The sequence below is a fragment of the Cervus canadensis genome, chromosome 32 (assembly GCF_019320065.1).
Source record: "Cervus canadensis isolate Bull #8, Minnesota chromosome 32, ASM1932006v1, whole genome shotgun sequence".
In the NCBI taxonomy this organism is placed as follows: domain Eukaryota; kingdom Metazoa; phylum Chordata; class Mammalia; order Artiodactyla; family Cervidae; genus Cervus; species Cervus canadensis.
In genome coordinates, this window is record NC_057417.1 from 4,076,502 (window position 1) to 4,089,436 (window position 12,935).

The window sequence follows — 12,935 nt, forward strand, 5'->3', positions numbered from 1 at the left end:
ATTTTAAAAATTAAGGTATGTACTTTTTAAAAGACTTAATGCTATTAGACACAATTGACTATAGTACAGTGTTAATACATATTTAATATTCACTGGGAAGCTAAAACATTTGTGTGTCACTTTATTGCAATATTCACTTTATTGTGGTGATCTGAAGCTGAACCCTTAATAAACACAAAGTATGCCAATAGTGTCCTTTCATGCACAAAAACTTTTCAATTTTGATGAAGTTAAATTTATCCATTTTTTCTTTTTTGTTGCTTAAGCTTCTGATGTCATATTTAAGAGACCATCGCCTAATCCAAGATCACAGGATTTACACTTTTGTTTCCTTCTAAGAGTTTTATAGTTTTTCCATCTTGAATTCATTTTTTGATATGGTAGGGATCCAGCTTCACTCTCTTGAGTGTGAATATGCAGTTGCTCCAGCACCACTTGCCTTAAAGACTCTCTTACCATGAAATGGTCTCAGTACCTTTCTCAAAAACCCATTGCCCACATATGTGTGGGTTTATATCTGTTTGTTTATTCTTGGTTTTGTTTTTGTAGGATCCCTAGTCCCCTGACAAAGGGATTGAACCTGCGCCCCCAGCATTGTTAAGTGCAGAGTCCCAACCACTGGGCTGCCGGGAAGTCCCTCTATAGCGTTTTTTTTTTTTTTTTTTAATGCATATATGTTTTGTTTTCCTCTAGAGTTTTAAAACAAGAAAAGATTGGCATCACTAATAGCATCTACCTGGCAATTTCTCATGCTGGGAAGGACTTTGAATTACCCTCTTTTAACTGAGTATTATGTCCATGGCTGCTAGTACCTGGGTTCACTTGGTGAAAGGCGATGAGACCTTTGGGCAGGGAAGAAGGGGAACAGTTTGCTGTAAGACCTCAGACAGTCACTCTCTGCCTGGGTCTCTGTGAAGCTGGGGGCTAGGGAGAGGTTCTACCTCCAGAAGAGTTCTGGGATCCAGGTCTGTGAATCCACAGGGGGCTCTTAGGCTCTCTGCCCAGGTAGCATTCTCTAGGTAGCCACAAGAGGGTTCTGCCCGTTCTCCAGGACTCTGTATTTGGGGCTTCCCTGGTGGCTTAAATGGTAAAGAATCTGCCTGCAATGTAGGAGACCTGGGTTCAATCCCTGGGTCAGGAAGATCCCCTGGAGAAGGGAATGGCAACCCACTCCAGTACTCTTGCCTAGAGAATCCCATGGATAGAGGATTTTCCACCTCAAAGTCATACCAACATCATCAAAGCCCTGAAATGCCTTTCCAGGTGGCCTTGCTAGCAGGATCAGGGCTGCTATTACTACTATAGCAGGATAATAGAGGCTCTTATCATAGATGCAGCGTATGTTGAGGGGCAGTGAGTTGATGGATGTTGAAATAGTAGTTACTGATTTCCAGAGCTTTCAGTGATTGAGTGAGAAAGTACCTAGGGGCCACAGGATACCCTGGGGGCATACAAAGTATTGGGTTGGCCAAAAAGTTCATTCGGGACTGTCTGTTTCCGCTTATGGAAAACCTGAATAAACTTTTTGACCAACCCAATATTTAGCAGCTAGGACAGGTTTGTTTTAACACAATCTGTGCTAAATGCTTTGCCTGCATTGGTTCAGCTAAACCCCTGTAGATCTTATGAGACGGGTACTGTTATGCCCATTTTACAGACAGGAGACTGAGACCAGAGAAAGTGGGCACGCGCCCAAAGGCACACGGTTTTCTGGGGTTGCTTGGATGCATCTGAATGCACAGAAATGAGGTCTGGGGAGAAAAGGGCCGACTGCCGGAGGGCAGGGAGCGCTGGATGCCTTGGCAAGGGATCTGGAGGTGATCAGCGTTATCTGAGAACCGGGAAGGAGAACAAATGCCGAAGATGGGGACCCAGGGGAGCAGGGGAGAGCGGAGAGGGAATGGAAATCAGGAGGGGAGTTCAAGGTTGTGCGGGCATGTGGCGGGGAGCAGAACCCGAAAGGGGAGACACTCTCCCTGGGGAGAGTGGGGTCTGGGCTGAAACTGGGGGGTTCCAGGGAGTGAGCGGGGTCTGGGGGTGTCGCCAAGGGGTGTTCCGAGGGTAGCGGGAGATCGGAGCGGTGGAGGGGAAGGGCAGAAGCCAGAGGGTCGCAGGTCCCTGGTGGGGTTTCTAGCTTGGGGGAGGCGGCCCCCCGCGAGTGGCTAGGATCGGGTCCAGGCGGCGCGTAGAGGCGGGGTCAAGCCGGAAGAGGGAGCCGGAGCGCCCCGCCCCCCGCCTTCGGGCGCCCCTCCCCGCCGCCTTCCAGCCAGTCCGCCAGCCAGCTCCGTCTGCTCAGACCTCCCGGCTCGACTGGCGGCGCGCGCGGCGGTGAGTGAGGTGCGCGCTGGCGGGGTCGCCGATGGGGAGGGGACAGCGGCCGGGGCGTTGATCCGTGGAGCTTCGAGCGGGTGGTGGGTGGAGAGAGGGGTCCGTGCGGAGCGAGCACCCGCTCCGGACTCCGCGGGAGTGGTGGCGGTGTCCCGGAACCCTGGCGGGTCCCCGGGGTTCGAAGTGGGTAGAGGGCGCCGGAGTCCCGCTGCGATCTTCTGCGCGGGGCTGGCGAGGCCGGGCTTCTAGCCCCTTGGCTCTTGTTCCCGCCGCAGTCCAGGCTGGGTCCCGTTTCTGCTCCCCGAAGTGAGCCGATCGCCCGCGGATCGCGCGCGGTGGGGTCGTCCCGCCCCCACCTGAAAGTGCGCCCAGTGTTGCTCGCGGGGGCCTCCTCCCCGGGAGAGGACACCTCGAGGCTTTCCAAGAAAGTCTTGTCTCGCTCTGGTGGCTGCTCTCTTAAAGTTCAAGTTTCCACACTCATTATCGCCGATTATCGGCGATTCAGAAACAAAACCAACCAACCAAACAAAAAAAGCCCAACAGATTTCCGACGCCGGTCCCAGAAATTCGATTTCTGGGGTTCACGATATCTGTTTTTCCCCGCCACCCCCCGCTCCAGGGGGTTCCCCACAGTATTCAGGACCACTCTCAGCGGACACCAGCGGGTCTAGGGAGCCCCCGAGAGATGAAAATTCGGGACACAGAGCAAACGGAGCCAGGGCCCTGGCTAGACCCCTCGCGCGGCTTGGGGCGGGGGGGCGGGTAAGATAGGCACCCTGTGAGCGCAGGGGTGGGCTGGGACCCCGTCCACTGCCGCTGCCAGATACGTGCCAGTGGTACAGGCCTTCGAGGTGGACATTGGCCCTCCACGCCCAGCTAGGCAGGTGGCCTCTTTCTCTTTGATTTCCAGGTCACTGTGATCTGGGCAGTGGGGTCATTGTTGTGCCAGAAACCCTTCATCAAGGTCAGGAGAGGAGGTGATGGGGAAATTGGGTATTCTGGACCGACTGTGCATTCCAGGGATCAGGCCAGCTGGTCTTTGATTAGTTTTCTGGTGGCTTTTGTGCTTCGGATAAGTGCGGCTGATGTCATTGCATGTGGGACTGAGCTTTGGTGGCTGGGAAATCTAGTTTCTGGAAGGCAAAGGGCCTTCCCATCTTAGCGCATCAGGGTAAGACTTGCCCACCCGTCTTCCCAAGGGGAATAAACCCTTGGCTGGGTGAGCTGGTGCTGGTTCAAGGGCTGTCTGGAACGCAGGTTGGCCCTGCAGTTCCTCTGGGGCCCTTTTAAGGAAAGATGTGGTTTGCATTACTGTGAGCTTGACTGCCTCCCTTATCTTCTTAACACCCCCACCCCTCACCCCCAGCCATCTCTGTTTGACTCTTACCATGAGACTCACCTGGACGCCCTGTCCAGCATGAGCTGGTATTGGGGACTCCACCAGCATGTTTGGTTTTATTGAAGTTGACTCAGAGGCCTGCAAACAGGTGACTTACTCTACCTGGATAGAATAACACCCATGCTGCTCCTGGCTTACCTCTCAACCAGTCCTTGCACTGGGGTTTAAAGGTTCCCCAGACTCTCCAAGAAACATCTTTTGTAGATCTACGATGGAGGGGCCCATCTTCCCTCTTTCCTGTTACTTGAAGGCATGAATAATAGATGCTTTTATTCACATTTGTGAAAGTACCCTCATTGTAATGTTTTTGTGGCTTAAGTGTCTCAGTGATTGATCTGAGATAGAGGATCAATTTCTGAAGTCTCTAAATACTAGATTGAAGTCATTTCACTATCTGGTGAGTAAACTTTCCTTTGTTCCTTTAGTCGCTTTTACTGGATGGTTGTGGGGAAATAAAATGCGACTCTAGCTTTGTAAAGGACACAGAAGAAATGGTTCTAGGTTCTGAGGGGTTTATGCTGCAAGTGGAAAATGGAAAAAAACACAGGTGGATAGTCAGTGCTCAGCCATGCCCTTGACTCTGAAAGAATTGAAAGAAATGGAAAGGAGTGGGCTATGAGTCAGGGAAAATTTCATAGAAAAGCAGAGACCTGAGTATACACGTCACAGAAGGTACATGTATTCCAAATGAGCAGAAGAGGCTCAGCAAAGCTTTGGAGGAGGTGCAGGCTAGCCCATAGTTGAGGACAGTAAAAGGGAAGCCCCTGAGGGCAAAGGAACCGGAAGGCATTTCCAGCCCAAGTTCATTTTCAAGGAGATAGACAGGGCATGCTTCCTTGCTTTTACCCATGACTGGCAGTGCTATGGTGCCACTCTGAGAATGGGAGTATGCCCATCAAGGACTTAAAATTCTCCCACTGAAAATGAATCCACCCCAGCTACAGTGATGGTGGAAAAAAATGAGTTCCATGACTCGAAGTCCTAGAGTCTTGACACTGTGACCTGTCTTCTATCTGTGCTTTTACTGCAACGAGAATAGCTCTTTGGGCAAGGTGGTCCGTCTCACCAAGCAAATAGCCTTCCTTGACTCTGCTGTACTTCAGTACCTGCGTCCCTGTCTTTGGTGCCTGTTCCCCGTAGTTGGTTGGTTGTTGCCCAACCATGCCCGGGTCTGAACTGGTGTTTACTGATCGGGGTTGTTTGAGCTCTAAGTGATACTTTCCTGGGTCCTCACAATTTCATCTTATTGTTTGCTCCTGCACTGGAGCTCCGGGTGTTTGGGATAACACTTTTGTAGCCAATGAAGTTGTCTTTTGACTGCAGATTATTTCTGTAGAAGAACTGTGTGTACTTTCATAAGACTTAGGGCCTGGACAGAAGAAAGTAAATATCATGGGTGTCTCAGTGGCAATTCCCTGTTTACCTAGTAGGTAGGAAGTTAATTCACCAAGATCTGAAAAGTCAGAGGCACTTTCTTCTTTGTGAGTGTTAATGTCAGGGAAAATAATGGTGAAGAATTTAAGCTACTTAGCTCATGGGGTTTTTTTCTTTTCTTCTTTAAAAAATTTATTTATTTTGGGAGATCTAACCCATGCCCCCTGCAGTGAAAGCAAGGAGGAAATCCTGACCACTGGACTGCCAGGGAATTTCCTCTCATGGAATTTTAGAATTGACAGTGTTCCTGGTGTAAATGTAAGAGCTTAGCATTGACTCACCCTATCCTTGAGTCCAGGGAGATTATTCAGAAAGGCTGCATTGGTATTTTTTAAACTTACGTAAAAAATAACAATATAACAAAAAGCATGAAAGATAACGAAGAGTATCTGGTATAATCTCAGCCTGTGAATGAAACAGCTAGCATCAGTTTTCCTTATTTGGCGGCTTCTTGTCACGGTGCCTGTTTTTTTAATGAAGTTGTAATCAGGGTACGTATAATTTTGTCTCCTGATGCAGTCCTATTAATGTTCTCATTGTGCTGTTTCATCAAAAACCGTCATTCATGTGGAAACTGGGGATGTGGTTTCACCAGGAATCCAGGGGGGGAATTGTTTCCCTTTGATTCTGGGGGCGCAGCCCAGCTCCCCAGTGGAAGCATTTTTCATTCCACAAATCACTGTAATTTGTACTTAAGCCATATTTGAACCTGACTCTCAGATTGTGGTCACTATATCTCTGCCTGGTGAAAGAAACTGAATTCGGAAGATGGACTGTGAAAACACGTCTCTGAAATCCTTGCCTGTGAGCTCCTGTATTTATAATGGAGGTAGACTGAATTTATTTGGGGTTCACTGGCCTAAGAACCTTAGTGTAATTTCTCACTTCCTCTCCCGAAGAGAGTTGGAGATCCCAGTTTCCCTTTTTGTCTAAATTCTTCCTCCTAATAGATTGTGGAGAATAGTTTTCTCCAGAGACTGTGAAAGACCAGCTCTCTTTGACCTCCTCGGCTGGTTCTCCACCTTGTGTACAAACTAGGCTATTTTCTTAGGAGGCCCGACAATTTGCATGTGTGTGTGTCCTTTTTAGCGCAGGAATGTCTTTTTCCCTGGGGTCATTTCTCTAATGCCTGTATTCTCTCCAAGCAAGATTCTTTTCTGGGGCCTGGACTGTGGGGGCAGGGAATGGAACTGAATAATCTTCCTCTTTCTCTTCCTGAAAGAACTGATTTTAGAGATTAAGTTGGTGGTGAAAAAGCTGCCTTATCTTCTCTCTGAAGGCCTTGCCCTTTTGTGTGTTGATCTAATACCTAAATCCAGAAAACTGTTCTATACACAGCAGGAGGATGTATTTTTAGAAGTTTATCACCTACCTGTGGCCACTTAACCTATTTATGGTGAGATACATATATATAGTTTATCACCTATTTGTGGCCAGGCATCAGTGTGCAAAAGCTGGGAGGAGATTCATTAAACTTTAAGGCTTATTCACTTAAAATGGGGGTATCTATGTATCTATCCGTTTGCCTATCTACCTGTGTTTCTATCTGGTAGTTGGTAATCGTCTATCTATCTACCTGTGTACCTATCTGGTAATCGGTCAGAGAGAAATACTAGAAACCCTGATCATCACCCCAGTCTCCACTTAATTCTTCCCATTTAACCAAAATACTTGAGGGGGAAAAAAAAAGGAAACTTTCTTTTTAAAAAAAAAAAGGTAAATTAAACCTTAAACTTCTTTTTGATGGCAGCTTGATTTTTTTTTTAATTAAAAAAAAGACTCATTTATTGCTTTTGGCTGTGCTGGGTATTCGTTGCTGGGCAGACTTTTCTCTAGTTGCAGCCAGCGGGAGTAGCCAACAACTCTTTAGTTGCGTACGTGGGCTTCTCATTGCGGTCGCTTCTCTTGCTGTGGAGCATGGGCTCTAGGCAGGCATGCAGGCTTCTGTAGTTGTGGCATAAGAACTTAGTTGTCCTGAGGAACGTGGGATCTACCTGGACCAGGTATTGAACCTGTGTCCCCTAGCATTGGCATTCAGATTCTTAACCACTGGATTACCACGGAAGCCCTGTTTTGTCTTTAAAAACTGAACTTGTATGCTTTTGAGTAAGGCCTGCCCTGCTCAGTTCATCTTAAAGGGTTTTTTTTTTTTAATATTTATTTATTCGGCTGTGCGGGATCTTGGTTATTACATGTGGGATCTAGTGCCCTGACCTTGGGCCCTCTCGGGAGTCTTAGCCAGTGAGCCACCAGGGAAACCTCCATCTGATAGTTTAATTTTAGATTTGCCAGAATGTAGCAGTTAGTGCAAGGAGTTTTTCATACACCCCTCACCTAGTTTCCCCGCTGTGAATGTCTTCCCTCATCTGTGAACATCTTACATCATCACCACAGGACGTTTGTGAAACTAGGAAACTAGCCCTGGCACTTCACCGTCGCTCACCCTCCAGACATTGTTTGAAGTTTCTCCTAATGTCCCTTTTTCTGTTCCCAGATCCTATCCAGGGGACCACACTACATTTAATCACATCATCACCAGGTCTCCTCCTGTCTCCTCTGGTTTCTCAATCTTCCCTTGTTTCTCATGGCTGTTTCTAAGCAGTAATGGGCAAAGATTTTGTAGAATTTCCCTCACATTGGGTTGGTCTGATGTTTGTCTTGTGATTCTACTGGGGTTACCGGTTTGGGGGGAGAAGGCCACCGAGATGAAGGGCTCTTCACTTCACATCACATCACATCAGGGGGTACAACATGATACTCAGATGACATCGCTGGTGGTGTTTGACAGGTTTCCCTGTAGCAGAGTTCCTCTTTTTCTCTTTTCATAGACCACTAGCCTTTCCCTTCTCCAGGGGATCTTCCCAACCCAGGGAAGTTGGACACGACAGAAGAGACTTCACTTTCACTTAGAGGGAGGGCGCTTCTACACCTGTCATTTGGAATTCTTTAAGGAAATTTGTCTTTTCTTCTCTATTTAAAAAATACACACTCCTCTGCTGAATGTTACGTGGTGGCCTGGATGGCAGGGGAGTCTGGGGAAGACGGGGTACATGCATCTGTGTGGCTGAATTCCTTTGCTGCCCACCTGAAGCTGCCACAATATTGTTAATCAGCTATACTCCAATATAAAATAAAAAGTTAAAAAAAGTAAAAAACATAAAAATACATACTTTTCTAGTTCTCTAAGTAATCAAAATGTAAATTCATAATAGAGATAATTGAACATACTATACATTATTCATGAAACTTATTAAGAGAGTAAATCAGAGTTCTCATGCAAAGAATTTTTTTCTGTTTCTTTAGTGTTGAGACTACGAGAGGATGTCTGTTCACTAAACTGCTGTGATCATTTCATGATGTGTGTAAGGGAAATCATTACGTTGTACAACTAAAACTTACACAGTTGTTGTTGTTCAGTTGCTAAGTTGGTGTCCGTCTCTTTGTGACCCAAGGGACTGTAGCCCACCAGGCTTCTCTGTCTATGGGATTTCCCAGGCAAGAGTACTAGGGTGGGTGGCCATTTCCTTCTCCAGAGATCTTCCCAACTCTGGGATCGAACCCACGTCTCCTGTGTTAGCAGGTGGATTCTTTACCACTTTAGCTACCTGGGAAGCCCCCCAAACTTATACAGTGCTGTATGTCAAACTGGAAAAACTACACCCTGCCAATAAACTCTTCGAGCTTACGATATAGATTGCCGCATCACATATGGGACACATATGCCATCTATGCGCGTGAAATCTCTGGCTAGGAGGTAGTCTGTGCGTCGCTTTCCCCAAAGCTCTGTGGAGGGAGAATCCAGAGAAACAAGGATCACAGCCCTTCCCCAGAGGGGTGTGATGCAGGCCATTTAGGGAAACAGAATCTAATTTGCAGACAGGAAGCAATTAGGACGTATGAGGAAGGCGTACATCATCCAGGGCTGGGATTGTTATGGATAGGCCAGGGGAAGGCTGAAAAGACTGCAGGAGGTTAATGTTTACCACCCTGTCCTCACCTGAAGTCTCGCTGAAGGAAACACTTTTATAATTCTCAAAGACATGACAGTTATAAAACCCACAGTCATCTGGAATATGGCCAGAATTGAGGAAATAAGCAAATAGGAGCCTCCCAAGTAACGCAGATAGTTATAATCAAGACAAATGCCCAGCTTGTTGACTTTCTTTATGGGAGGCTTCCAGGGAAGCTAGTAGCTCTTACTTTACACAGAGTTCTTACCCACGGGGCGCCCTCAGAAGCCTTGAAACAGCAAATGGGGGGACGGGATGGGGGCTGTCTGCAGCCTGGGGTGTCACAGGACCACAAGACTCCGAGGTGAGCGTTTTTCTAGCTCGCTCTCTCTCTTTTTTTTTTTTTGCGGCCTCTTAAGGAGGCAGAGAGAAACAGGGGATCATTTTAGAAAATGATTAAGAGACTTTTGGGAGAGGGATATTGAAAAAAGGGCCTTGGTCAGACGATAGCAATACCAGGAGTTATGAGCCTGGAGTTTTTGTCCTGTTGATTCTGTGATCTGGGGAGAGAAGCCCTTGGCTATGGGCCGTTGGGCCTTTGATGTGTGTTTATACTGATGAGGACTTGTTGGGTGGCTTTTGCTGTGGCTGCTTTCTCCTGATATTCTAGGTTTTGAGGCTTATTTTTAGAATCTGAATTATTCTTGGCAGGAGTTGAAAACTTGGAGGGGGTTTTTCAAGTCGCTTTTGGGCTGCTGGTTAATGAAACAGAACCTGTTTAGGGGGCGGGGTTCCCTCCCTGAAAGATCCGGCCGCGTCCCCACCTCGCCTGAACCAGGCTTTTTTTGTTTGTTTTATTTTGTTTGTGCAACATGTCGGGGATCTTAGTTCCCTGACTGGGGATTGAACCCACATCCCCTGCAGTGAAATCGTGGAGTCTTAACTGTTGGACTTCCCTAGTGGCTCAGACGGTAAAGCGTCTGTCTACAATGTGGGAGACCTGGGTTCGATCCCTGGGTTGGGAAGATTCCCTGGAGAAGGAAATGGCAACCCACTCTAGTACTCTTGCCTAGAAAATCCCATGGATGGAGGAGCCTGGTGTTCATGGGGTCGCAGAGAGTCGGACACGACTGAGTAACTTCACCTAACTGTTGGACTGCCAGGAAGTCCCAGGGCCGGGCTCTTGATGGCGAAAAGGCCCCTGTAACCTGTCCCCACCCTCCTGGCCAACCTCTGTCACTTCCCCATGGAACACAGGTGTGCCTGCCTCTGCATCCCCCTCCTGTTTCCCTTGCCTGCCTCCTTCTCTTAGACCTTCCGCTTGCCTTAGAATCTGGGCTCAGTTTCCCCTTTGTGTTTGCTTCCATGTCTTCCCAGGCTGGTTCACTTTCCCTCCTCACATGGGCTCCTTAAGGCCCATGAGGGAGGGCCCCTGCCACCCGGCTCACAATCCCACATCCACCCTCAGCTTTTAGAACTTCCTGCATGAAAAATAGACCACAGTGCAAAACGCAAAGAGCAGAGTTTTACTGTGGCCGATAGGATGTTGTCAGTACAGATTTGGGACTGAGATAGAGCAAGTGGTGGTGTTCATGTCTTCTGACCAACGAGAAGTAATCAGTAACTTGAAAATCTGTCTGCAAACCCTTAGGGAGGGGCCGAAGGCCAGCTGATGGGCTTGAAACACCAGTCATGGGACCAGGGACTGATGATGTCATTTCACCCAGAAGTGGGAGGATGTGAGAGACCAACCTGGGAAGAGCAGATACGGGGTTTGCGGAAAGGGCTGTTTGTCCCTATTTAAAAAAAAAAAAAAGTTTATTATATTTTAAATTTAATTTAATTGTAAAGCATTTAATTATAAGTATGTTATAATTAATACCAATTCTAAAGAATAGATCATAGAACTACAAATTATGTTATAATTATATTTAACTTAAATAATTTCTTAATTTTTTGACTATGTAGTATTGCTATGGCTCAGTATACAAAAGACCGAGTCTAAGAGTGAAAAGCATTCATCCTGCTACATTCCGCAGTGTACCTCCGTCCTCCTTTTACAGGCAGCCACTGTTAGCTGTTTCTTTTTCTCCTCCCCCACCTTAGGTTGGGTGGTTCGGTGAAAGCGCTGAGTCCTAACCTCTGCACTGCCAGAGAATTTCTGGTTACTGTATCACTTCCTTGCGTATCCATTTGGAGACATTTCATGCGTATTTCATAAGGAAATGTGTGTATCCTTCTTCCTTGTACACCTGTGATGGCCTGAGACGATAAACACCATTTGGGCTTTCTTCATGCAGTGGTCTGTTAATATTGCAGGGATATCTGTGTTTCCACATGTGAAGTTCCCCGTTCAGCCTTGATGGTCGCATGCCATTCCCCTGTGTGGATGGAGCGTGACTGGTCTACCCAGTTCCCTGCTGGTGGACAGTTCAGTGGTTTTTAGCAACAGGGCAGTGGGTACCCCTGTGTGTTCAGCATCTGTCACTGCCTCGATGTGTGGCGTCAGCTCCGATGCATATACCTGAGGAGGAATCACTGGGTTAAAGGACTCCTGCGTGTTAAATTTTGGTAGGTGCTTCCATTGTGTGAGACTCAGTTTACCTCCCCACCAGGCCTGGGGGAGAGGCCAGCTCTCTGTTCAAACAGTTTGCTCTTTGCTAAAGGTGAAGATGGCACATGTAGGGTTGAGGAGTTGAGGGGACTCTCGGGGTTGTGTGCAGACCCCCAAGTCCCTGGGGTCCTTCCATGGAAGGGCTGACCCGGAAGAAGAGGGAGGTGCAAGGCCAGGCTAGTGAGGAAGTCCTTCCAGAGAAGGTGCCAGCAGCCTTGGGAGGAAGGAGATTGGTGGTCCGGGGTGAATCTGAGGACGTGGAAGAGAAGCTCGTAGTCAGGCAGGCTGAGGATGCAGGCTGGGGTAGAGGGGGCTTTTGTTTTTATCTTTCTTATTTAAAATATTTATTTATTTATGGCTGGGCCGGGTCTTCGTTTCTGTTCGGGCTTTGTCTAGTTTCGGAGAGCGGGGGCTATTCTCTAGTTGTGCACAGGCTTCTCATTGCAGTGGCTTCTCTTGTTGAGGAGCCCAGGCCCTGTTTAGGGTGCAGGGCTTCATCAGTTGTGGCTCCCGGACTCCAGAGCACAGGATCGGTAGTTGGGGCGCATGGGCTTATTTGCTCCATGGCAGGTGGGATCTCCCTGATTCAGGGATGGAACCTGTGTCTCCTGCATCGGCAGGTGGATTCTTTACCACCGAGCCGCCAGGGAAGCCCTGTGTTTACTTTTTATCGAGGAACAATTTGAACAAACTTAGAGATTAGGAGGGGTTTCCCAGGTGGTACTTGTGTTAAAGAACCTGCCTGCCAATGCAGGAGACGCCGGAGACATGAGTTTGATCCCTAAGTCGGGAAGATCCCCTGGAGGAGGGCATGGCAACCCACTCCAGTATTCTTGCCTGGAGAATTCCATGGACAGAGGAGCCTGATGGGCTACAGTCCATGGGGTCGCAGAAAAATCAGACACATTGAGCACAAGTACAGGCAAGCCTGAGATCAGGAGGGGAGCCAGCTGAGAGGGCAGGGCTGGCAGAAGGGGTCATTGCTGGAGCAGCATCCCTGGGGTGTGGCAGGGCGTGGTGGGGTGGCCACTCTCGTGGGCTTTAAGTGGAGGTTGAGCCCAGAGAAGGGTTCCTTCTGAGCTGAGGGTGGGTGGACAGATGCCTGGGGGCTAGGGTGGGAGGTTGAGGGGCTCAGGTCTCTGCTGGGGGGCACTGTTGTGGGAGTGGGAGAGACCCCTTGGGAGTCTGCATGGCTGGTGAGAATTGGGCA

General features: G+C 48.2%; 1 protein-coding gene across 1 annotated transcript in view; it reads left to right on the top strand.

Annotated features, from left to right (window-relative positions):
• Nucleotides 1-2,218: 2,218 nt before the first annotated feature.
• LITAF (lipopolysaccharide induced TNF factor) overlaps nt 2,219-12,935 on the top strand; it is a 33,934-nt gene continuing 23,217 nt past the window's right edge. Inside the window, exon 1 of the mRNA XM_043455607.1 lies at nt 2,219-2,328. The gene's annotated coding sequence lies outside the window, so the exon portion shown is untranslated. The remainder of the gene's footprint in view (nt 2,329-12,935) is intronic.